The sequence below is a fragment of the Thamnophis sirtalis genome, unplaced genomic scaffold (genome assembly GCF_051295495.1).
Source record: "Thamnophis sirtalis isolate CommonGarterSnake01/CBP01778 unplaced genomic scaffold, rThaSir2_p1.2 scaffold_2, whole genome shotgun sequence".
Classification (NCBI taxonomy): domain Eukaryota; kingdom Metazoa; phylum Chordata; class Lepidosauria; order Squamata; family Natricidae; genus Thamnophis; species Thamnophis sirtalis.
Window position 1 is genome coordinate 111082235 of NW_028261382.1, and position 23206 is coordinate 111105440.

General features: G+C 43.8%; 1 long non-coding RNA gene across 1 annotated transcript in view; it reads right to left on the minus strand.

Moving 5' to 3' along the window:
• Positions 1 to 625: 625 nt before the first annotated feature.
• The window catches only part of LOC148049130 (uncharacterized), a 153811-nt gene continuing 131230 nt past the window's right edge, over positions 626 to 23206 (minus strand). The window contains exon 4 of the long non-coding RNA XR_015695597.1: positions 626 to 946. This is a non-coding gene — a long non-coding RNA (uncharacterized LOC148049130). The remainder of the gene's footprint in view (positions 947 to 23206) is intronic.

Sequence of the window (23206 nt, forward strand, 5' to 3'; positions counted from 1 at the left end):
CACACGTGTCTTAGCCCGGGAGTTGGCAACCTTAAACACTCAAAAGAGCCACAAAGGTCCAAACCGGAAGACCCACTCCCCTGGTTCAATTCTGGAGCCAACCAGAAGTCTGGTTCCCCCACCTAGCGCGGAGTTCTTTTTCTTCTACCTATCCTAACCGAAAGCCCTATCAATTGTGGAGCCGACTGGAAAACCCGCCCCTTGCTGTAGAGTCTCCTCCTGGAGCAACCTGCTTCCCCCTCAACCCCCCCAAACTGGAAACTCTTCTCAAAATTGTGGGAATGACAGGGAGCCGCAGCAGAGGGATGAAAGAGCCACATGCGGCTCCAGAGCCGCAGGTTGCCTGCCTTAGCTGATCACATGGGTGGTTTGGGCACTGCAGATTTTACAAAAGCAGCTTTCTTTCCTTAATATGGGTTTAGTGAACTGTGTGAATTCAGTCACAGCAGAAAACTGGTCCAGTCACATTATCAGGCTAATCTCCCTTCCAAAGCCATTCTGAGAAGTGCCTCCTTAGAGAAACAGATGTAGCAATGCCTCTGAATCTCCCCTCAGGGAAAAGCTAATGAAGTGATAAACAAGGATGGGTGATCAACAAAGAAGAGCTTGAATTAGTTACCTAGTGTTCCTATTTTCTGCTCTCCTCCAAAATATTTGCATCCCATTTCGCAGGTGCTCCATTTTGTTTCCTCTTTTTATGTCAATCACTTTCTGGCTAATTTCCATTTTCCGTGGCTTCAGAATGGAATCCTTTCTTCCTTCGGCTTCTTTTCTTCGAAGCTGTTATGGTTGCTGGTCCTCTCCATCCTCACGAACGATCTTTTCGAAAAGGCTGACACAACCATCCATTCAAAATTCTTCTCATTTTCAGTTTCAAAAAACCCCCAAATATATCCTAGGAATACTATCCAAAAGATAGCCTCGCGAGTTTGCTCTTCTTTGAGGTCTGGGGGAAGAGAGAAGAGAGAATAGCTAACAAACACAAATCACAGCTTCAAACATAAGGTCAGTTTATTTTAAGAAATCATCACCCTCACTTAATGGGAAATTAGCAGTCTTCATTTTTAAAAGGCGTTCTTTTACAGCAGGGGTGTCCAACCTTGGCAACTTTAAGACCTGTGGACAACTCCCAGCATTGCTCAGCCAGCTATGAATTCTGGGAACTGAAGTCCACAAGTCTCACTGGCTGAGGGATTCTGGGTGTTGAAGTCCACAAGTTTTACTGGCTGAAGGATTCTGGGAGTTGAAATCCACAAGTCTCACTGGCTGAGGGATTCTGGGAGTTGAAGTCCACAAGTCTTACTGGCTGAGGGATTATGGGTGTTGAAGTCCACAAATTTTACTGGCTGAGGGATTCTGGTTGTTGAAGTCCACAAGTCTTACTGGCTGAAGGATTCTGGGAGTTGAAATCCACAAGTCTCACTGGCTGAGGGATTCTGGGAGTTGAAATCCACAAGTCTCACTGGCTGAGGGATTCTGGGAGTTGAAGTCCACAAGTCTTACTGGCTGAGGGATTATGGGTGTTGAAGTCCATAAGTTTTACTGGCTGAAGGATTCTGGGAGTTGAAATCCACAAGTCTCACTGGCTGAGGGATTCTGGGAGTTGAAGTCCACAAGTCTTACTGGCTGAGGGATTATGGGTGTTGAAGTCCACAAGTTTTACTGGCTGAGGGATTCTGGTTGTTGAAGTCCACAAGTCTTACTGGCTGAAGGATTCTGGGAGTTGAAATCCACAAGTCTCACTGGCTGAGGGATTCTGGGAGTTGAAATCCACAAGTCTCACTGGCTGAGGGATTCTGGGAGTTGAAGTCCACAAGTCTTACTGGCTGAGGGATTATGGGTGTTGAAGTCCACAAGTTTTACTGGCTGAAGGATTCTGGGAATTGAAGTCCACAAGTCTTACTGGCTGAAGGATTCTGGGAGTTGAAGTCCACAAATCTTACTGGCTGAGGGATTATGGGTTGAAGTCCACAGGTTTTACTGGCTGAAGGATTCTGGGAGTTGAAGTCCACAAGTCTCACTGGCTGGGGGATTCTGGGAAATAAAAGTCTACAAGTCTTACTGGCTGAGGGATTCTGGGAATTGAAGACCACAAGTCCTACTGGCTGAGGGATTCTGGGTGCTAAAGTCCACAAGTTTTACTGGCTGAAGGATTCTGGGAGATAAAAGTCTACACGTCTTACTGACTGGGCAATTCTGAGAGTTGAAGTCCACAAGTCTTAAAAGTTGCCAAAGTTGGACACCCGTTTTATAAAAAAGGTGAGAAATAAGACCCAATTAGAAACTCAACAGGGCCTCACTTAACCAAGTTAATAACAATCTTCTACACCTTCACTGTAAGGAAATTCGTTTTTTTATCTTTCTATTGGTAGCTAAGTTTATGTGTTCTGTTTCCAGCCAGCTCCTGACAAGGAAAGTGAATGGGGGAAGCTGGGTCTGCTTAACAACATGATTCACTGAACAACTGCAATTATTTGCTTAACAACCATGGCAAAAAAAGGTTGGGTGCGATTTAAGTTTGGTAGCACCTTTTCAAGCTAAACAATTTTATACAGAGGAACAAGCCTTTGGGAGCTACAGCTCACTTCACTGAATGAATAAAAGTGGTTAGATTGAGAGCAATAGTAATAGACTTATATACCGCTTCTTAGCGCTGTACAGCCCTATTTGTAAATCACTCAGACATGGCTGTACAGCCCTGTCTGAGTGGTTTACAAATGCCAGCATCTTGCCCCCAACAATCCGGGTCCTCATTTTTCCCACCTCGGAAGGATGGAAGGCTGAGTCAACCTTGAGCTGGTCAGGATCGAACTGCTGAAAATGAGCAGAGTTTGCTTGTAATACTGCATTCTCACCACTGCACCACCAGGTGAGCTGATCAGGATCAAACTGCTGAAAATGAGCCGAGTTTGCTTGTAATACTGCATTCTCACCACTGCACCACCAGGGCTCCTAGTATTGTAAGATGCATTTAAATTTAAAGGTTTCAATATATATCCACTCTAAACCAGTGTTTCTCAACCTTGGGAAATTAAAAGTTGAGTGGACCTCAATTCCCAGCATGCTGGTTGTGGAATTCTGGGAATGGTCTTTTAACAGATTAATAGAGTTGGAAGGGACCTTGTAGGTCATCTAGTCCAGCCCCCCCCCCGCCCAAGCAGGAAACCCTACACCATTTCTGACCGATGGCAGTGCAATCTCTTCTTGAAAGCCTCCAGTGAAGGAGCTCCCACAACTTCCGAAGGCAACTTTTCTGTTCCATGGGTTCTCACTGTCCAAAAGCTTATGCAATATAAAAGTAATGACATTGGTTGGAAAAGGGGCTATCTAAGGCTATTTTGATTGCAGTTATCACTGAGATGGAGAAAAACAAAAGCAAAGAAGACAACTGGGAAGGGTGTCTGTGTGTGTGTGTGTGTGTGTGTGTGTGTGTGCGCGCGTGTGTTGTTTGCAATCACGTGTTGGGGAATTTGCACTTTATCCTGAGAATAACTTTAATTCAAGGACTGTTTACATAACACAGTGAGGTTTGGGTGTAGAAGGCGAAGCAGGTAGATCAGTTGATCCTTGGTCTCCACGCCTGAGTGCAGTCAGTTATTACTCTCTCTATCACTTCAATGCACCCAATGCACCCAGAGCGGGGTGATTATGATTAAAGATTAAATGACGTTTAAACGAAGCTTTCATTGGAAGCAGAGAAAAAGCTTGCCAGCTAAAACATGACACCTTTGGTGGCAAAGTCACATACCGTATTTTTTAGAGTACAAGACGCACCATTTTCCCTCAAAAAAGAGGGTGAAAATCTGGGTGAGTCTTATACACTGAATACAGCACTTTTGACCTCCTGAAACCCCTCCCCCCTTGGCAAAAGCCTTTAGGAGTCTTCCAGGGTGCTCCTGGGGGCTGGGAAGGGCAAAAATGAGTGAAAAAAACAGGCTGTTTTTTGCTCATTTCCCTCCACCCCCAGGAGCACCCTATAAGCCTCCTAAAGGCTATGCATGACCCTTTTTTGACAAAAAAACGGGCCCATTTTTGCAAAAAAAAACCGGCTGTTTTTTGCTCGTTCCCCCCCCTCCCGGAACACTGTACAAGCCTCCTAAAGGCTATGTATGCCCCTTTTTTTAACAAAAAACTTTTATTTTAATTTGCCTCCTCAAAATCTTGGTGCGTCTTATAGTCCCGTGCATCTTATACTCTGAAAAATATGGTATCTATGAAAAGGGAATCCTACAGCGAGAATACATTTATGATGAGGAAAAAAAAAGAAACTGTTCTCTCTTGTTTGGATACAGGCAGTCCTCGACTTAACACAGTTCATTTTGTGACCGTTCCAAGTTAGGACGTCATAGGGGGGGGGGGGAAAGTGATATGATCACTTTTTACACTTATGACCACTGCAGCATCCCCATGGTCTTGTGACATTTGGCTGATTGACCACTGATTCACATTTATGATGGTTGCAGTGTCCCGGGGTCATGGGATCCCCCTTTTGCAACCTTCTGACAAGTAAAGTCAGTGAAAAAACCAGATTCACTTAACAATTATGCTACTAACTTAACAACTGCAGTGATCCACTTAACAACTGTGGCAAGAAATCATCGTAAAATGGGAGAAAACTCACTTTACAAGTTTCTCATTTAGCAACATACATTTTGGGCTCCGTTCTGGTCGTTAAGTTGAGGACTTTCTGTACTTCCAGTTGCAGAGACTACAGCTTGTAGAAACTTCTACCTTTTAATAGAACTGGTTAATTGGAAAAGATGCTTTCTTGTTTATATGCTATTTTTCCAATGACGCACTAGTGTTTACAATGCATGAACATTTCTGTCCATTACATTCTGCTTAAAAATTAGCTACTTGATTCACATTTAACAAATGTACTTCAAAAGACTTTATTCCATTAGCCTTCTGACCATTTATCATTCAGGTCTAATAGAAAACCTTTGATTTTCTTTTTCTTTTTTTTAAAGGAGAGTTAGCCCAAGTTAGAAAAAGAGAAACGTTCAGGAGAATATATAAAACTAGGTAATGGTTTAATGCCCTGGGTGATTTAAGGTAAATAAAACAGGGAGTCTTCGACTTACGACCAATCACTTAGTGACCCACTGGAGTTACAAAAGACCCATCAGAAGCTACTTATGACCGAAATTCAAAGTTATGACGCCCTGCAGTCACGGGTGCATTTTGAGCTCTGGGAATCCTGCATTACACCACCCCGATTTCCAACATTTCTTTTATGGTTTCTGACATTTAATTCCTATTTCTGGAAGAAAAAAGCCACCAACTGGGTAAAATTGATTCACTTAACAACTGAAGCATTCACTTAATGCAAAAAAAAAAGGCGTAAGATAAGAAGTCTGGTTATATGGTGGCCTGTTTCATCACTGCAAAGAGTTGCCATTATAATTCTGTTATTATGGTCATATGTCGGGGATTTACATATATAAATCAGAATAGAGCTGGAAGAAACCTTGGAGGTCTTCCAGTTCAGCCCCTTACTCAAGCAGGAGATGCTATCCATTTCAAAAAAGCAACTGTCCATTCTCTTCTTAAAATCCTGCAGCGATGAAGCGCCCACAACATCGGAATGAGTGACCACATGTATAGTGGAAGAAGCAGAAGGAAAAGTGCCAAATGTCTTACAGCAAAACACAAAATTTATGACAATATAAGCTAGCCGTAGACCCAGGCATCTGAGTAATGGTTAATTATTTGGAATTGAAGGATACAATGAATAATGTATTTGTTTTTTCCTCTGGCAAATTCTCCCTTCGGAGCTATCTCTGTGCAAATAAGACCAGGCAAGACTTCAATTACACTTTGCTGATTTTGCTAAGAACAGCAGTGCAAGGCCTGAGTTAAACGAACGGAGAAGGCATTTGGGGGGGGAGGGGAGGGGGGCAGCACATCCAAATCCAAGTTACGCCAAGTGAATACAGCATTTTTTGGGAGTAAGACACACCTTTTCCACCTCAAAAGAGAGGGTGAAAATCTGGGTGCGTCTTATACACTGAATACAGCATTTTTGGCCTGCTGAAACCTGCTGCTTTGCAAAAATGGCCGTGCATAGCCTTTAGAAGGCTTCCAGAGTGCTCCTGGGGGCTCGGAAGGGCAAAAATGAGCGAAAAACAGGCTGGTTTTTTACTCATTTTTGCCCCCCCCCAGCCCCCAGGAGCACTCTATAAGCCTCCTAAAGGCTATCCATGTCCCCCCCTTTTTTTGACAAAAACGAGCCTGTTTTCACGTTTTTGGGTGATCTGCAGAGTGCAAAAGCTTTTTAATTTTTTTTTGCTTCTGGTGCATCTTATACTCTGAAAAATATGGTACATACCGAATACAAGGAACATGTGTGTGTGTGCGTGTGTGTGTGTAAGAATGTGGGGGTGGGAAGAATCAGAGGCCCCTTAGGTAGCGCTAAGCAACCCTGGACTTTGTATTTATTGGCTTGCTTCCAAGCAGAACAAAGGTTAGAAGGGGCCAAATTGGAAAGGTGATCTGAGGACAGGAAAACTCAGCGGAACAGGCCGAAAGGTGCTTTTTTCAGGTGGCAACTGGACTTTCTTGGGTTTTTTTCTTTCTTTCTTTTTTGAAGAACTTTCGCTTCTCATATCCAAGAAGCTTCTTCCGCTCTGACAAGATAGTGGGAATAAGGGATGGATTTCCAGGGGGGGGTGGGGGAAATTGCAGACTATAGGAACCAGGAGCACCAGTCAGGTGATCCTGAGGACAGAGATAAACCTCCAAGTGCTTCAATAACCCTCTAAAACAGTGTTTCTCAATCTTGGTGACTTGAAGTCCTGTGGACTTCAACTCCCAGAATTCCCCAGCCAGCTATGCTATGCTGGCTGGGGGATTCTGGGAGTTGAAGTCCACAGGACTTCAAGTCCCCAAGATTGAGAAACACTGCTCTAAAAGGACGCAAATGACCAGCTGTCTGCAAGGAATATAAATCCTTCCATTCCTCCATTATCCTGTCAGAGCTGAAGAAGCTTCTTGGATGAGAAGCAAAACGTCTTCAAAAGACAAAAAAAACAAGGAAGTCCAGTTGATGTGGCCTTCTAAAGAGCAGTCAGGTTTGATCTCCTCTACGACTGACCAACTTTTTTTGAATACATTTTTATTATTTTTACATTTAAAACAATGCAGTACCGCGAAGTCGAAATGACCATACATTCACATTATAGCTAGTCTCAACCATTAACTATTAGCCTACTTAATGCATTGTCTATCCTTCTGTCCAATCACAATATATACAGTTTGTTCCAATCTAGTCACTTATACCAGTCATAAAATCTGTTCCAGACTTCAAAATATTCTGATTCCCCCTTATTTTTAAGGTCAAGTGTGAGCCTATCTGCTTCCGCACAGGCCAACACCTTTCTGATTATATCTAGCTCTGATGGTGTATTTTATTTTTTCCAATATTGTGCATAAATTATGCACGCCGCAGTTAGTACAGGTATAATTAAAGTGTATCTTTCTTAAACCTCTCTGGTATTATACCTAGGAGAAAAATTTCTGGTTTAAACAAGATTTGGTCTCCCACCATTTGTTCTAACCACGATTGAATCATTTTCCAATATTTTTTTGCCTCATTGCACGTCCACCACATATGATAAAAAGTGCCCCGTGTTTTTTTACACTTCCAACAATTTGGGGCCAGATTTTTAAACATTTTGGAGAGCCGTGCTGGGGGGTGATGCCATCTGTGGAATATCTTATAAAGATTTTCTTTATACCCCGTAGCCATTGTTAGTTTCTGATTAAGTATCCAAAGTTTTTCCCACTTAGCCAATTCCACATTATAACCGAAATTTTTCACCCAGGCGACCATAGTTTCTTTGACATGTTCCTCCTCTAGCTTATATTCCAACAAAAATCTATACACTTTGATCAGCCTGTTTTCTGTCTGTATCATAAGTTTATCTAATGTTATGTAATTTTTGGCAATATCTTCCTTCTTCCTATCCTGTGCAAACCTTGATTGTAGCTGTAAGTAGGACCACCATTCTACTTGTACCCCATGTGATGCCAATTCTAATCTATTTTTGATCTCCCCTTGTCTGTTCAATAACTCTTTATATGTAACTATATTTTCCATATTAATTAAATTTGGGTGTATGAATGCTTTCATCATAGATAGCCAAATGGGTGTTTTGGTAAAGTGGTCGTGTTTAATTTTGTTCCATATTAATAACAGGGACTGTCTGATGTAGGGTCTATTAAAATATTTGTGTGCAGATCCTTTTTCATACCAAAGGAAGGCATGCCATCCTACTTGGAGGTCATGACTTTCCAATTTGAGTAATCTTTTATTTCTCAACATTATCCATTCTTTTAACTATGTTAGAGTGGCCTCAGTATAATAAAGTTCCAAATCTGGTACGCCAAAAATTCCTTTTTCCTTAATGTCTTGCATAGCCTTCAGGTTTATTCTTGGTTTTCTTCCCTGCCAAATAAATTTTGAAACCAATTGATTCAAATCCTTAAAAAAAAAACCTTTTTCTAATTTAATGGGAATATTCTGAAGTAGGATAATACATTCATTTTTATGACCGCGATCCTACTCATCAGGGACAATTGTAGGTTTTGCAACCTTTCTAAGTCTTTCTTAGTTTTATTGATCAAATGAGTATAGTTATCTTCTTTGATGGAAACACACCTCGCAGATAAACGTATACCTAGATATTTGACTTTTTTGACAGTTTGGATACACAATTTCTTCGTTAACTCCTCTTTCGATTTTGATGTCATATTTTTAACCAGCATTTTAGTCTTTGTCATATTTATCTTTAAACCCGCTACTTTCCCATACTCTGCCAATTAGGACTGACCAATTTGATTGCCTTGCAGTCCCAGGGACTCGCAGGAGTCTTCTCCATCCAGCACCATAGTTCAAAGGTCTTAACAATAGGAGCATACAGTTTATCAAACTATCCTAGTGGAATTTCTTTTCTGGAGTTGTTAAAGGAGGCTGACAGACATCAGGGTTGTTATAGTAATGGATTTTGGTGCAGGGATGGGGAGGGTCAGGTTGGATGATCTTTAAGGTTACTTTCAGCTCTTGCATCTGATTCACAACTAAGCATTTGGCCCAAGGGACTCGCAGGAGTCTTCTCCAGCACTATAGTTCAAAGGCCTCCATTCTTTGGTGCTCAGCCTTCCTTAGGGTCCAACCTTCACAGCCATCCATTGCAACTGGGAAAACCTTGACTATACACACTTTTGTTGGCAGGGTGATGTCCCTGCTTTTTAGTATGCTGCCTAGCTTTTTTATCGCTTTTCTCGCCAGGAGCAAGTGAGGAAAGCAATGGAATGACTGCAGTCCCCATCTGCGGTGATCTTGGAGCCCAGGAAAGTAAAAATCTGTCACTACCTCCATTTCTTCCCCATCTATTTGCCAGGAATTGAGAGGGCCGGATGCCATGATCTTAGTGTTTCTTAGCTGAAAACAATAGTGGAGCCAATATTTTGAAAGAAGGATGCTAACAAAGAAGGAGGATTCAGGAGGAAAAAAATAAACCCACTAAAAGCTCTGAGCCTCAGCATTCTGAAATGGCTTTGCTAGCATTTGCCTCCCCCAAGCCCTGAGGCACACCTATGCACCTGCTTAACAACCATAATGGGGAGAACTCAGAGGTCAGTCGTTGAGCAAGGTGGACACATCTGTGTCTCATTTAACAACCAGAATGCCTTGTGACTAAAAATCAGGGCTCAGTCGCGATGGTAAGTCAAGGACTAGTACATTTTCAGCTTTGACAGCTGCTAGCAATATTTTATGGCTCTCTCTAATGACATTGTTCTGTAGTAGGTTTTAGTACTGGGTTTTAGTACTACCTCTTACTCTATAAAATGGGATGGCTCTGGATTGAAGATTACACATCCCTAGTTCATTCCAGCCGTAGCTGCGTACAACTTCAGTGATGGAGAACTTGTACACTGTCCCCCCCTCCCTAAAATAAGATCTCCCTGGATAATAAGCCCAATTGTGCTTTTGAGTGCATGCACTAAAATAAGCCCTCCCCTGAAAATAAGCCCTCCCCAACAATATTGCAACACAGCAGCAGCAGCAGCCATGAGGTGACCACACTCGCCGCCTCCTGCATCTCAAAAATAATGAGACCTCCCCGAAACTAAGGTCAAGCGCTTATTTCGGGGGTCAAAAGAAAATAAGATGCTGTCTTATTTTTGGGAAAAGTTTAAAGTTTAATAACATTTATATGCCGCCCAATCCCGTAGGACTCCGGGCGGCTTACAGTACAGAATAAATCAAAAAATAGAATAGAAAGAAAAGATAGATTTAAAAAACACAACATGCACTCCGTTCTAAGTGGGACTGGACCGTATTTTGGGGTCAACAGCCCCAGGCCTGCTGGAACAGCCAGGTTTTAATGGCTTTCCGGAAGGCCGAGAGAGTGGGAACACCACATTTATACAATACAATACGAACAGGAACTTCCTGTTCTTTATAATAGCAATCCTCAATCGATACCGCTCACCTTATATTATTTCCCCTTCTATTGTATTTCATTTGGATTTCACCATTCTTAACCCTCTTATTTTACTCATAAATATTATTTTTTGAGTTTTGTTATATTCCTTCGTTGATTTTTGTTTCTTTCCTCCATCCACCTATACCTTTTATCCCGTAAGTTCACCTATCTGAAAGCTAACCAGGTAGGAAAGGCTGATTTTCAGTTTAGTTTTGCCCATAGCTGAAGAGCTTCAATGAAAGGGGATTAGATAGCATTCCTATGGGATTCCCAGCACTGTTCTAACATATAGGTGGTGCAGTGGTTGGCATGGAGTACTGCTGGCTTTTCTCTGCTGACTGCCGGCTGCCAGCAGTTCGACAGTTTGATACTCACCGGCTCAAGGTTAACTCAGCCTTCCATCCTGCCTTGTCTGAAACGGTATAAGTTTCCCGCCTAAGCAGGGGGTTGGACTAGAAGACTTCCAAGGATTCTATTCCCGTGATGGCGAACCCATGGCAAGGGTGCCCAAAGTAGCACACGAAGCCATGTCGCCCGGCATGCATGGCCTTGCCTGTTTGTTCTCTGGGTTTCTGGTGCGCATGTGTGTGTGTGACGATCAGCTGTCCTTCGTGCATGCAGCAGTGCTGAAAATGGGTGTGCGCATGCGCGCCGGCCAGCTGATTGTTGGGTGCGCATGCGCGCCAGAACCCGGAAGTTTGGCTTTTCCGGAGCACAATCCCTTCACAAGCACCGCAGTGCCGAAAACTGGCCTGTACATGTGTGCCAGCCGGTTGATTGACGGGCACGAATGCATGCTAGAATCTAGAAGTTCAGCTTTTCCGGAGCACGATCTCGACGAATGCGGGTGACATTTCCGTGTGACCTTTGTGGCACTCAGTGCTGAAAAGGTTTGCCATCAATGTTCTGTTCTGTTCTGTCCCATCCCATCTCCCCATTGTTCTATTCCCATTCCCATTCTCAATTCCATTCCATTCTATTATTTTCCTCAATATCTGTATTTCTAAGGCTGGACATTGGTTCATGGGGGAAAAAAATGCAGATGCTACTTTCCTAAATCCTCCCATTCTTGTAACTTCAAGAATGATGAGATCTAAGCCAACGTTTGCTTTTCCAATAAGAAGATTGCTGACCATTAACTGCCAAAAACCCTCAGGACCAACCCTGCCCCAAACTGCCAATCCCTTGTCATGGGCTTCCCTGACACCACCTTTGCCAAAACACAACAAGCTGGAGGCCAGACTGCCTACATCAAAACCAAGCGCCAAAGAGGCGGGCCAGCCTCAACCAAAGACTTTTCCCAGCAATCAATCTTGGAAGTCCTGGAATGCCGATTCTCCAAGAAGACGGCGGCGGTGTTTCTTGCCAACAATAAAAGGTACAGCCATGACTTTAATTAGCATTCCAGAGCTGCAGGGCGCCAGCCGGCGGGAAAATCCTGGAAGAACATGAGAATGCTTATAATTTTCCTGTGAATCAGTGCACCTGTAACTACATGACAAGCAGTCATCGGAAAGGAATTCGGTGGGAGGGGGGGATTAGGGTTTACTGTATACTCCACGGTTCTCCTATGTAGGATCAAAGAGTCAAAAGAAGTGTGTGGTTTGCACACCCTGGAGAAGGTGTGTCTCAATCACTTCCATATCTCCGTTTTCCCAGTCAAGATCCACTCCCATTTTCCTTGGTTTGCAAAGCACATCTGAGCAGGCAAAACCGGAAGGACACAAACGTCTCCAGAAGAATCTTACGATAGTTTGCTGCTTCATAGCGGGTGACCAAGTTCATTTGGAAGAATGTCTACAACAGAGGTGTTAAACTCAAGGCCCATGGGACAGATCTGGTCCGTGGGGTACTTAGATCTGGCCTGCGGGCCCGCCCTGAAAACAACGAAGAACAGGCCCGCGATGCATCTGTCTGTGAAAACGGACCTCGGGAGGGCCACGCGCTGCTTGCCTGGGCTCCGTTTTCGGCCGCGGCAGCCTCCTACAGCCCTCTGCCAACCAAAATGGAGCTTGGGGAGACAGTACATGATCCATCCGGGCTCCATTTTCAGCCATGACAGCCTCCTGCAGCCCTCTGCCAGTGAAAACGGAGACCGAGCGAGTCACGTGTGGCCTCCCTGAGCTCCGTTTTTACTGGCAGAGGACTTCAGGAGGCTGTTACGGCCAAAAATGGAGCCTTGATGAGTGACATCAAGCTGGCCACGCCCTCCACACTCTCAAACACATGCCTCCTGAGGTGAAACACAACCCTGTTGCGGCCCTCAATGAAATTGAGTTTGACGCCCCTGGTCTAGAAGCAAATTAGAGGCGCTGAGATCTTAGCAAAGCCATTCTTCCGCTAAAGATTGATAGCACGGAGTTATTTTAAGCGGTGTGAATGCTGGGAAAGTGCCTTGACAGTCATAGAAACATTCACACAATTGTGCAGAAACAGGTCAGAAGATTCCAGTCTGTTTCTTAAGTCACTGAATGATAGAATCAGATTTCTCCACTGTTCGTATGTTTTTCACCCTCCCCATACTTTGGAGCTTTTCCTGAAGCCTGGGGAGGGCGAAAAAGGCCTCTCCCAGCCATCCGGAGGCCCTCCGAAGGCCGAAAATCAGCTGGCTGGTGCGTGCATGTGCAACGGCTTGCATGCCCTCAGAGATGGCTCTGGATGCCACCTGTGGCACCCGTGCCATAGGTTTGCCATCACAGTCATAGACCCTTCGGAACTTTGAATCTAGGTCATAAGTAGCTTTTCTGGGAGTCTGTTGTAATTTTGCAATATCATAAATCAAGGATTAAAGAGAGGAGACAGACATAGAAATGCGACAGCTTCTAAAAGCACAATTGTTAACCCTCCACCCTTCCTGACGGGGCTTAACTTTTCATTTGAAACTTTACTTGACTAGACTGAAGGGCATGAACAGGTAAATAGGTATATGATGTTTTGCATCTTTTGAAGCCACTCAAGTCCTCCAAGTGCCAACTTTGATATCTCAGTGACATCTAGGTTTTTTTGGAAGCAAGACAGGGGTTCTGGCCACAATGAAGTTGTCCAGCCCTGATTTAAAATAAACGAAAGCAGCCTGAGATAATTATATGATCCATGTCTTCTGGGTTGCCTTCTCTACAATCCCTAAACCCACAAGTTTATTTATAAGCTGCAGTTCCAAACTATGGAGAAATGCAGTTACACTTACGTCAAACACATTTCCTAATATTGTATCCGCTGCATGTAAATTAATGTGACAATAACAGCTCCTAAACACCAAAACTTTCCTTTTGTAAACATTTTCCCACTGATCCCAAATAAGGATCTTCATTTAGACAAGACGCATGCCACAAACTAAAGGAAATTTACAACAACATCATCAGGAGGATAAAATGGACCAATAGGTTACAATTTCCATTCATTAAACTTAATGCCTAGCAAACTCTGTCCGGGGTGACAGAAATAAGGAAGGAAGGAAGGAAGGAAGGAGGGAGGGAGGGAGGCAGGCAGGCAGGCAGGCAGGCAAATAACCAAGACTCATTCTCTAATGAAAGAGAAAAAAATGAATAAAAACCTCAACCTGGAAATATTTATATCAGTATCCCCAAGATATTGTTTTGTTTCTTTAAAACAAAAGTTTTTGTTTTTCCAGCAAATTTCAGTACGATTGCAAAAAGCCCAGGCAGTTGTACTGACTAACAGACCTGATAATCAAAATGTTTTGCTTCAAATTAAAAACAACAACTAAACAACCAAATGTTAACAAGCAAATTGCCGCACCAGGGAACACTTTTCACAAGACTTAGTTTCTATTATTGGAGCACCTGAAAATCTTGTGCATCAGAAATGAGAATCTTCTGCGCAACCTCTTATTCTTCTTTTCCTTCTCTTCTTGTTTGGTGTAAGTGGAAGGACCAATTATTTGGGAGTTTTTTTAACTACACTTTTAGAGGCTTGAAAGAACTTATTTGCCTTTAAAACATGAGCAAAGGGGGAAGTCTCAATTTTCAGAGATCAAAAGGGGTTGAAAGGGACTCCGTAACTCTTAAAACTTCTGACCCTTAATGTTCTCCCACCCGAAAAATCCAAAGTAGGATGAGAATATTGGCTCCCTCACTGAGGAAATAAGGCACCCACAAACTGCAGGGCAATTTTGTTCATTTCATTTAGAAGGTTTCAAGAAACAGAAAGCACACAGAGCATCTTCTGGAGAAGAGGGGATTGACTTACAGGTTGCTAAATGAACTTTTGTAAGTTAGGACTACACCTGTATCCTCTAGAGCAAGGGTATCAAACTCAAGGCCCAGGAGCCGGAGCCGGCCATGGGATGCCTAGATCTGGCCCATAGGGCCAACTTGGACCGGCCCGCGGTACCTTTGCCAGCAAAAATGGAGCTCGGGAGGGTCACCTGTGACTCTTCCGAGCTCTGTTTTCGCTGGTAGAAGGTTGCAGGAGGCCATCACAGCCAAGAATGGAGCTCGGCAGCCCGTTTTCATTGGCAGAGTGCTTGGGCCACCACAGGTGCCCCCTACACTTTGAGCTGGTCACACCCAGGTCGTAAAATGGGGCACAGTTCACTTAACAACTGTCTTGTTTGGACTCAATTGTGATTGTACGTCGAGGACTACCTGTATATGTATTCTCCTTGGGTGTGAAGCCACAAGTCTCAAGGCCCTGCCTCTTTCTTTGTTCTGATTCCACAGCATTGGCAAGGCAAGGCTTTGCTAACTCATCAGCCCTAACGGGGTAAAAAGAGCCAAAGAATGGTTGAAAAAGACCAGCTTAAACCTCCAAATTATGGCTGCATAAACAGAGGGATAGAATCAAGATCACGTGACCTGTTAATAACACTTTATAATACCTTGGTAAGGCCACACTTGGAATACTGCATTCTGTTTTGGTCACCATGATGGAAAAAAGATGTTGAGCCGCGAAGAGCAACAAAGATGATTAGGGGGCTGGAGGCTAAAACATATGAAGAACAGTTGCAGGAATTGGGTATGTCTAGTTTAATGAAAAGAAGGACTAGGGGAGATATGATAGCAGTCTTCCAATATCTCAGGGGTTGCCACAAAGAAGAGGGAGTCAAACTATTCTCCAAAACACCTGAGGGTAGGACAAGAAGCAATGGGTGGTAACTAATCAAGGAGAGAAGCAACTTGGAACCAAGGAGACATTTCCTGACAGTTAGAACAATTAATCAGTGGAACAGCTTGTCTCCAGAAGTTGTGAATGCTCCAACACAGCAAGTTTTTAAGAAGATGTTGGATAACCATTTGTCTGAAATGGAGTAGGGTTTCCTGCCTAAGCAGGGGGTTGGACTAGAAGACCTCCAAGGTCCCTTCCAACTCTGTTATTCTACTCTCTATGGCCTTGTTTGTGCGCCTGGGCCAGCCCAGAGTGAGGCTCATTATGCTTTTAATAAGTAAACGAGCACGCTTCCCATAAAAATCATCCGAGTCCATAACTGCCTATGCTGATAAAAAGTCATTTCGGGTGAAGATGCCAGGCGGGTAACAGAAGGTCGAGAGACGTCACTTGCTTTTCAATATCCCAAGGCAAATTGCTCAGGTGAGGCAGCCGATTCAAGGACATGCTTTAGCAAAGCCAGCTCTGGCTGAACAAGATTCTGAAAGGGAGAATGTAAATGTGGACTCGGGAGGTGGCCCCATGATTACGCACGTCCCTCCATCCATGTTACCGTTCCTCCCTCGTTCGGATCTGCTTTTGTAGTTTTTCAATGGTTTGGTTTTTTTTTTAAAAAATCACTACTTATAGTGGCTTTAAGGAACGACTGTTCTATACTGGATGGGGTGAAATGCTGCCCTCCGTTGCTTTCCAGGAGATCGGCGGACATACCCATTTCATAGATAAATAAATGAAATCCGGCAATGGATTTTCAAAGACAGGGACAAGATCTCAGGGGAAAGGGTGCTACATGTCACGGGGTCTTATCAAGTTATTTAATAACTGTCAGATGCAAAGAAGGGAGAAGGAAACGTGGAGTTCTATCTGCGGAGTCTGTTTATTATTGTTTGCTTACAGACAGAATCTTGCCAGACTAAAGCAATTAGCTGCAATAACTATAGATATATGCTCGGTGAATTGCTAGGGAAGGGCTGTCCTTGCCCTCTTCCTACAGACCAGGTATTGAAAGTTATGATGTCTCTTTGCCCTCAGTGACACAGTCCCCCCTCTCCTGCAACTACATTCCACCCCAATAATCTTCTGTTATTCTACAAGAGCCAAGGTGGCGCAGTGGTTAAAGTGCTGTACTGCAGCCACTTCAGCTGACTGTTATCTGCAGTTCGGCGGTTCAAATCTCACTGGCTCAGGGTTGACTCAGCCTTCCATCCTTCCGAGGTAGGTAAAATGAGGACCCAGACTGTGGGGGCGATATGCTGACTCTGTAAACCGCTTAGAGAGGGCTGAAAGCCCTATGAAGCGGTATATAAGTCTAACTGCTATTGCTACACAGCTCACAGTGAAGTCTATGATGCTCCCACTGCTTACTTTCCCTATCACTGCTGCACAGTGGGTCAATCTGGACTGAAAGAAAGGCTTTGGCCCAAAGTCCCCCAGTTGGCTTCCATCCCTAAAGGAGGACCAGAACTCACAATCTGCTGGTTTCAGTTCTAGAACCTTCACCATTACACCATAGTACTTATCTAGAAATCTTCAACTTAGGATGGAGGTAGTATCACTGCTCTGTCTATCTGATGCCATCCAGATGTGCTGAGAATGTAACTCCCAAGACGCCAGCTGGCAACTTTGCTCCGCCTTAATCTCGGCATAAATCAGGCAAAACTTTTTTTTTCGCGTGAAAAGGCGAAGAAAACTTTAGCCCCATGATGGCGAGCCTATGGCACGCGGGTAGGTAGGTAGCCCTCTCTGCGGGCATGCCAGCCATCACCCCAGCCTAACTCCAACCCACATGTGTACGTCTCCCGCCGGCCAGCTGGTCTTTGGGTCTCTGCTGCGCATGCATGGGGGGCAGGGTGCATACAGAGGGGGGGGGTGCTCACATTGCATTTTGGGGGCTCGCGCAGCACTTCTACGCACCCCGTTTTGGCTTCCAGGTTGGTGCAGGAGGCATTCCAGGCCCAAAACGGAGCACAGGGCGGGGACGGGACTGTGCGTGCATGCCTCCTGCACCAACCTGGTGATCCACGGTAGCCCCGCGGACCAAATCTAAGCACCCCGTGGGGCGGATACGGCCAGACTTACAATTGTCACAATGTATGACATTAATGGACAGTCTTCAAACGGTGGCACGTTGAGGATATTTGCAATCACTTTTTTAAAAAAAAAATCACATTGTCTTGATTTTTGGAGAAAGGAGCCAGGAGGCATCCAGAATTCTGCATGTAGATTTATGCTGGTTATTACAAGGGAATTTGGTAATAACATCTGTCGCAAGAAGGGAAAGTGACGTCCGAGAAGGGGAAAGGAATTTGAAGAATTGGGAACTCTTCCGTAAAATTCAATCCTCTTGCGACGTGTTTATTTACTTATTGGTGGAAGCGATAAAAATTATGCCTGCAGAATCGGAGGGTCTTCTTTAATACATCTGCATTGCAACCTTGCAAAAGGGAGATTGGAGGCAGGAAATTGGGACATTTTAGCAAGACGAGAGAAGTCGATCGGTGTTAACACTGGGTCAAAAACAGAGGAATGGCATTTTAATTTTTTTAACTGTTTTGATAAGGGACAGTACAAAGCAGTGATAAGCTGAAATGTTATCAAACAAAAGGGGACAACACTGAAGGACGCGGAGGATATAAAAAGAGCACAGAAGCTGATAAACGACGCAGCCTCGCCAAGAGTTCTGACCGAGGCTTCCCAAGAGCATGAAACAAACTCCTGGTCCTGACAAAAACACCTTTTATTGATTTACTGTGAATTCTGCTCATTCACAGACAGCAAAGTCTTTCGAGGGAGGATTTACAGTCACAGACCTTATCTGGCCTAGAGAGCTGCCAGACTGATATCTGCAAAACCTGGCAAGTAGCCTTGGAGAGTTACAAACCGATGAAGCGAACTAGTTGTCTCCTGCAAACTCTACTCCCCTTTCGCTCCTCTTTTATTTCCTCTGGGAGGGGCCATTCATCGTCCACCTGTGGCCTTAACTCCCAAGTCGACCCCTGTTCTTTAGCTGTTCCCTTCGTCTGGGAACTGCACATGCACACACTGGGAACAGGCTCCTGCTGTTCGTCTGCCTCACTGACTCAGATAACTGACATACAGCTCTGGCCCCCACTCTGCCTCCAGCCCAGAGCCCTCATCAGAGCCTTCTCCAGACTCCAGGACTGGCCCATGTTCCTCCCCAACCTCCTCACTGTTTGAATCTGCTGCCAGCTCTGCTGGCTACTGACGGGCCACAACACTGAGAATAATACAAACAGCCTGAATGTGGCAAAGAGCTTTACAAGGTGTGATGCTGGTTACAACCACCAGCTTCTTCGCCAGCTGATTGCTCACTATCCACATACTGATCTTGGCTCTCTAGGTCTGGTGACAGCTGGTGGCTTTGACAGCGGCAATCCTTGAAGGTTGCTCTGGCAGTAAAACGTACCTAGTAAAGTTTACCCTAGTAATGGAGACATTTGAGCCAAGCTGCTTTCGAAGCAACTGAAGGGATGGACTAAGGCAGGGATGACAAACCTTTTTGCCAACAAGTGCCCCCCACATCTGCGCCCCACCCCACATGCATGCACACATAACTGCCGTGCATGCATCCCACCCCCATGCATGTACGGCAGCGCCCTGAAAATTAGCTGGCCGGCATGAGGCACATGCACGGCAGAACTGAGTTGGGGTGATGGCTCGTGTGCCCGCAGAGAGGGCTCTGCATGCCACCTGTGGTTCGCCATCACGGGACTAGTGGTCAAATCTTTAGGGAAGGGACCGGCTTTCCAATATTGTTACAGGGGTTCCTGCTTGTCTCCAGGTTTATTAGTACGATTATTAGGTTGGTCTAGTGATTAAGGCACCAGGCTAGAAAGTGATATTATCTATCTATCTATCTATCTATCTATCTATCTATCTATCTATCTATCATCTATCTATCTATCTATCTATCTATCTATCTATCTATCTATCCATCCGTCTATCAACTACCTACCTATCATCTATTTATCTGTCTATCTGTCTGTCTCTATCCATCTATCTATCTATCTATCTATCTATCTATCTATCTATCTATCATCTATCTATCTATCTATCTATCTATCTATCTATCTATCTATCTATCTATCATCTTCTACCTACCTACCTACCTACCTACCTACCTACCTACCTACCTACCTACCTACCTACCTACCGTCTATCTATCTCCATCCATCCATCCATCAATCCACCCACCCACCTACCCAGCCAGTCAACAAATCTTCTATAGGGACTTCCAAATTCCTTGAAGCAATTTCTTTAACCCAACCAAGTATGTTAATTTATTTCCTAACCAGCTGCCCTGCAGATGTGATGCTCTACAACTGTCATCTCCCAGGCACCTGTAACAGAGACAAATGATGTGTACATTAGCACACTCCCAACAACTGGGCAGGTAAATTATGGACCTCTGGTTGTCCCTAGAGAGCTGCAACCGCTCTTCTGATAATTCTGCTATTCTAAAAGGTGACTATTACTGGGGGGGGGGGAAGATGAACTCATTTTAAAGTGAATTAAGTAGTTAAACAGTACAGTAAAATCTATATTTAATGGGCTGTTTGTGAGAAATGGGTGCTTTTTCATCCCAATGTCCATTACATTTGAATTGATATAATTTGAGCCAATCGGCTTATTTTAAGTAATTGATGTAAATAGCAACGTCTGCAGTTAAATCTACATTTAATGAACAAAGCCTTGATGCAACAGACATTCAATGAGAGTGAACCCTCAAGGGAAAAAATGTAGCCACTGTATCAGATTTCCGTGGAAGTGATGTGTGTTAAACTGAAAGTTAACTGCAAATTTTTTTCCGGTCTTACAATTTGCAGAATTGTACTTCTGTGAAGGGGTTGGGTTCCTTCAACAGAAAATTCTTAGCATTCCGAGCAAGTAAAAATTCCTCATTGCTTTCAGGAAAGATAAGAAGTTTTCTTCACATACCAAACGCTTAGTTGTGAATCAGATGCAACAGCTGAAAGTAACCTTAAAGATCATCCAATCTGACCCCCCTGCACTAAAATCCATTACTATAACAACCCTGATGTCTGTCAGCCTGCTTTAACAACTCCAGAAAAGAAAATCCACTAGGATAGTTTGATAAATTGTATGCTCCTATTGTTAAGACCTTTGAACTATGGTGCTGGAGAAGATTCCTGGGAGTCCCTGGGACTGCAAGGTGATCAAACTGGTCAGTCCTAGAGGAGATCAACCCTGACTGTTCTTTAGAAGGCCAGACCCTGAAGAAGAAACTCAAGTACTTTGGCCACCTAATGAGAAGGAAGGACTCACTGGAGAAGAGCCTAATGGTGGGAAAGATGGAGGGCAAAAGAAGAAGGGGACGGCAGAGAATGAGGTGGCTGGATGGAGTCACTGAAGCAGTAGGCGTGAGCTTAAATGGACTCCAGGGGATGGTAGAGGACAGGAAGGCCTGGAGGAACGTTGTCCATGGGGTCACAATGGGTCGGACATGACTTTGCAACTAACAGCAACAATGGTTAAGACAAACACTCTTCCCTTGTCATTTAAACCCACTGTTCGTTTTCTGTTTTATGGAACAATTCTGATCAATTCTACCCCATCTTCCAATAACAACCATTCAGATACTTGAAATAGCTATCGTGGGAATAAAGAGGAAAACCTCAACATCTATTAACTCTGTCTGTAACCTTTACCTGGGCGAAATGGTGCACCATAGAGCCACAATTTTTGAATCAAAGTATTTCCAACAGACTAACTTACAAAAGGCATCCAAAATCCGGGACCTACGACTCCTTTGGAATTGTAATTTTAAATTCTTATAAAACATTATAGGACCTAAGCGTGATGCTAAAAGAGTTTATGGCAAGAGGAGAAAATGTCGTAAAGTATTTCCTGTGCTGGTAGGCGATTGTGCTATTACGGTTCAACATGGACCGTTTTCAAGGCAGATGCATCTGAATGCATCCCAGTTTTACCAAGGAAGGCAGCCAGTTAGAAATTCTACCATTGATGAAAACATTGAGGAATCTGGTAAAGGAAATACCTTTAAAACAATGACTCAACGGGACACCGGTTGTTTTTTTTAAAAAAAATACCTAGCAGTCTCGCTGTTCATGCCGAGATGCCATATTTAGGCTAACTCACCAAAAGCAGAGCCTGGTTCTGCTGCTAAATTCCAGGAACATCTGAAACCGCTTCTTCCAGACATCGGAATGCAGGAAACCAACATGGGTGACCAAAGTGTTGCCCTGCCAATTCATTTTTTTTTAAAAGTTTAAGCAAGCACATTGTTGATGTACACGTAATTAGATGTAATTGTTAGCTGTGCCCTGTATTTAATCCTTTCATCTGAAATGATACAAGATGAAGAGGCATTTTCAAAAGCCACCATGGAAATAATTATCAAGCCAATTCCACTCTAGTTTCCATAACATTCGGATGATTTTCTTTTCCCTTCCTTCCTTTCCCCCACTTCCTCCCCTCTTCGCATTTTCTTTCCTTCCTTTCTCCCTCCCTATCTCATTTCCTTTCTCTCCTCTCTTCCTTCTTTCCTTTCCTTCTCATTTTCCTTCCTTCCTCTCTTCTCCCTTTTCCTTCCTCCATTTTCTTCTCATTTTCCTTCCTTTCTCCTCTCTCCTTTCCTCACTTCCCTTCTCATTTTCATTCCTTCCTCTCTCCTCCCACTTCCTTCCATTTTCCTTCCTTCCTTTTTCCTCTCTCCTTTTCTCACTTCCCTTATTTTCCTTCCTTTCTCCTCTCCTTTGCTCACTTCTCATTTTCCTTCCTTCCTCTCTCCTCCCTCTTCATTCCATTTCCTTCCTTTCTTTCTCCTCTCTCCTTTCCTCACTTCCCTTATTTTCCTTTTTTCCTCTCTTCTCCCTTTTCCTTCTCATTTTCCTTCCTTCCTTCTTCCTCTCTCTTCCCTTCCTTCCCTCCCCATTTTCCTTCCTTCCTCTCTCCTCCCTTTTTCTTCCTCCATTTTCTTCTCATTTTCCTTCCTTCCTTCCCTACTCTCCCCTCCTTTCATCAGATAATGCCATTCTAACCGTATAAACTCTTAAAAACTATTCAGGAAGTATAAGCAACTTTAGGCCTCATTCTCAAAACGTTTAACCCAAATTTAAAATGTTTAAATCTGGGTTAATTTCTTGGGGAGATGGATTTAAATGAGGGACACAGGACACGTCCCACCCAGGGATGGCTCCGAGTCCCTGTTCTCCTCCTGCAGCAGAAACATTTAAAAAAAGAAATGGGGGATTTTTGATTGCAAAAAGGCATTGCCTGTGCCCTAGAGGGGGGAAAAGGGAACATTTTGCCAATTTTAGCATCTTTGTGCTAAAAGTCCAGCAACAGAACACTTTCTTTTCTTTTTTTTGAGTAATGTTTTTATTGTTTTAGTTAAACAAACAAAAAAATAAGAAAAAAATCATTTTTCGTTACATCTTGTTGAAAGCGTATCGATTGGTTACAAATATATTGGAGCCTACGGAGCTGGCAGCAGACTCGGACAGTAAGGAGGTTGAGGAGGAAGATGGGCCAGTGCTGGAGTCTGGGGAAGGCTCTGATGAGGGCTCTGTGTCGGAGGCAGA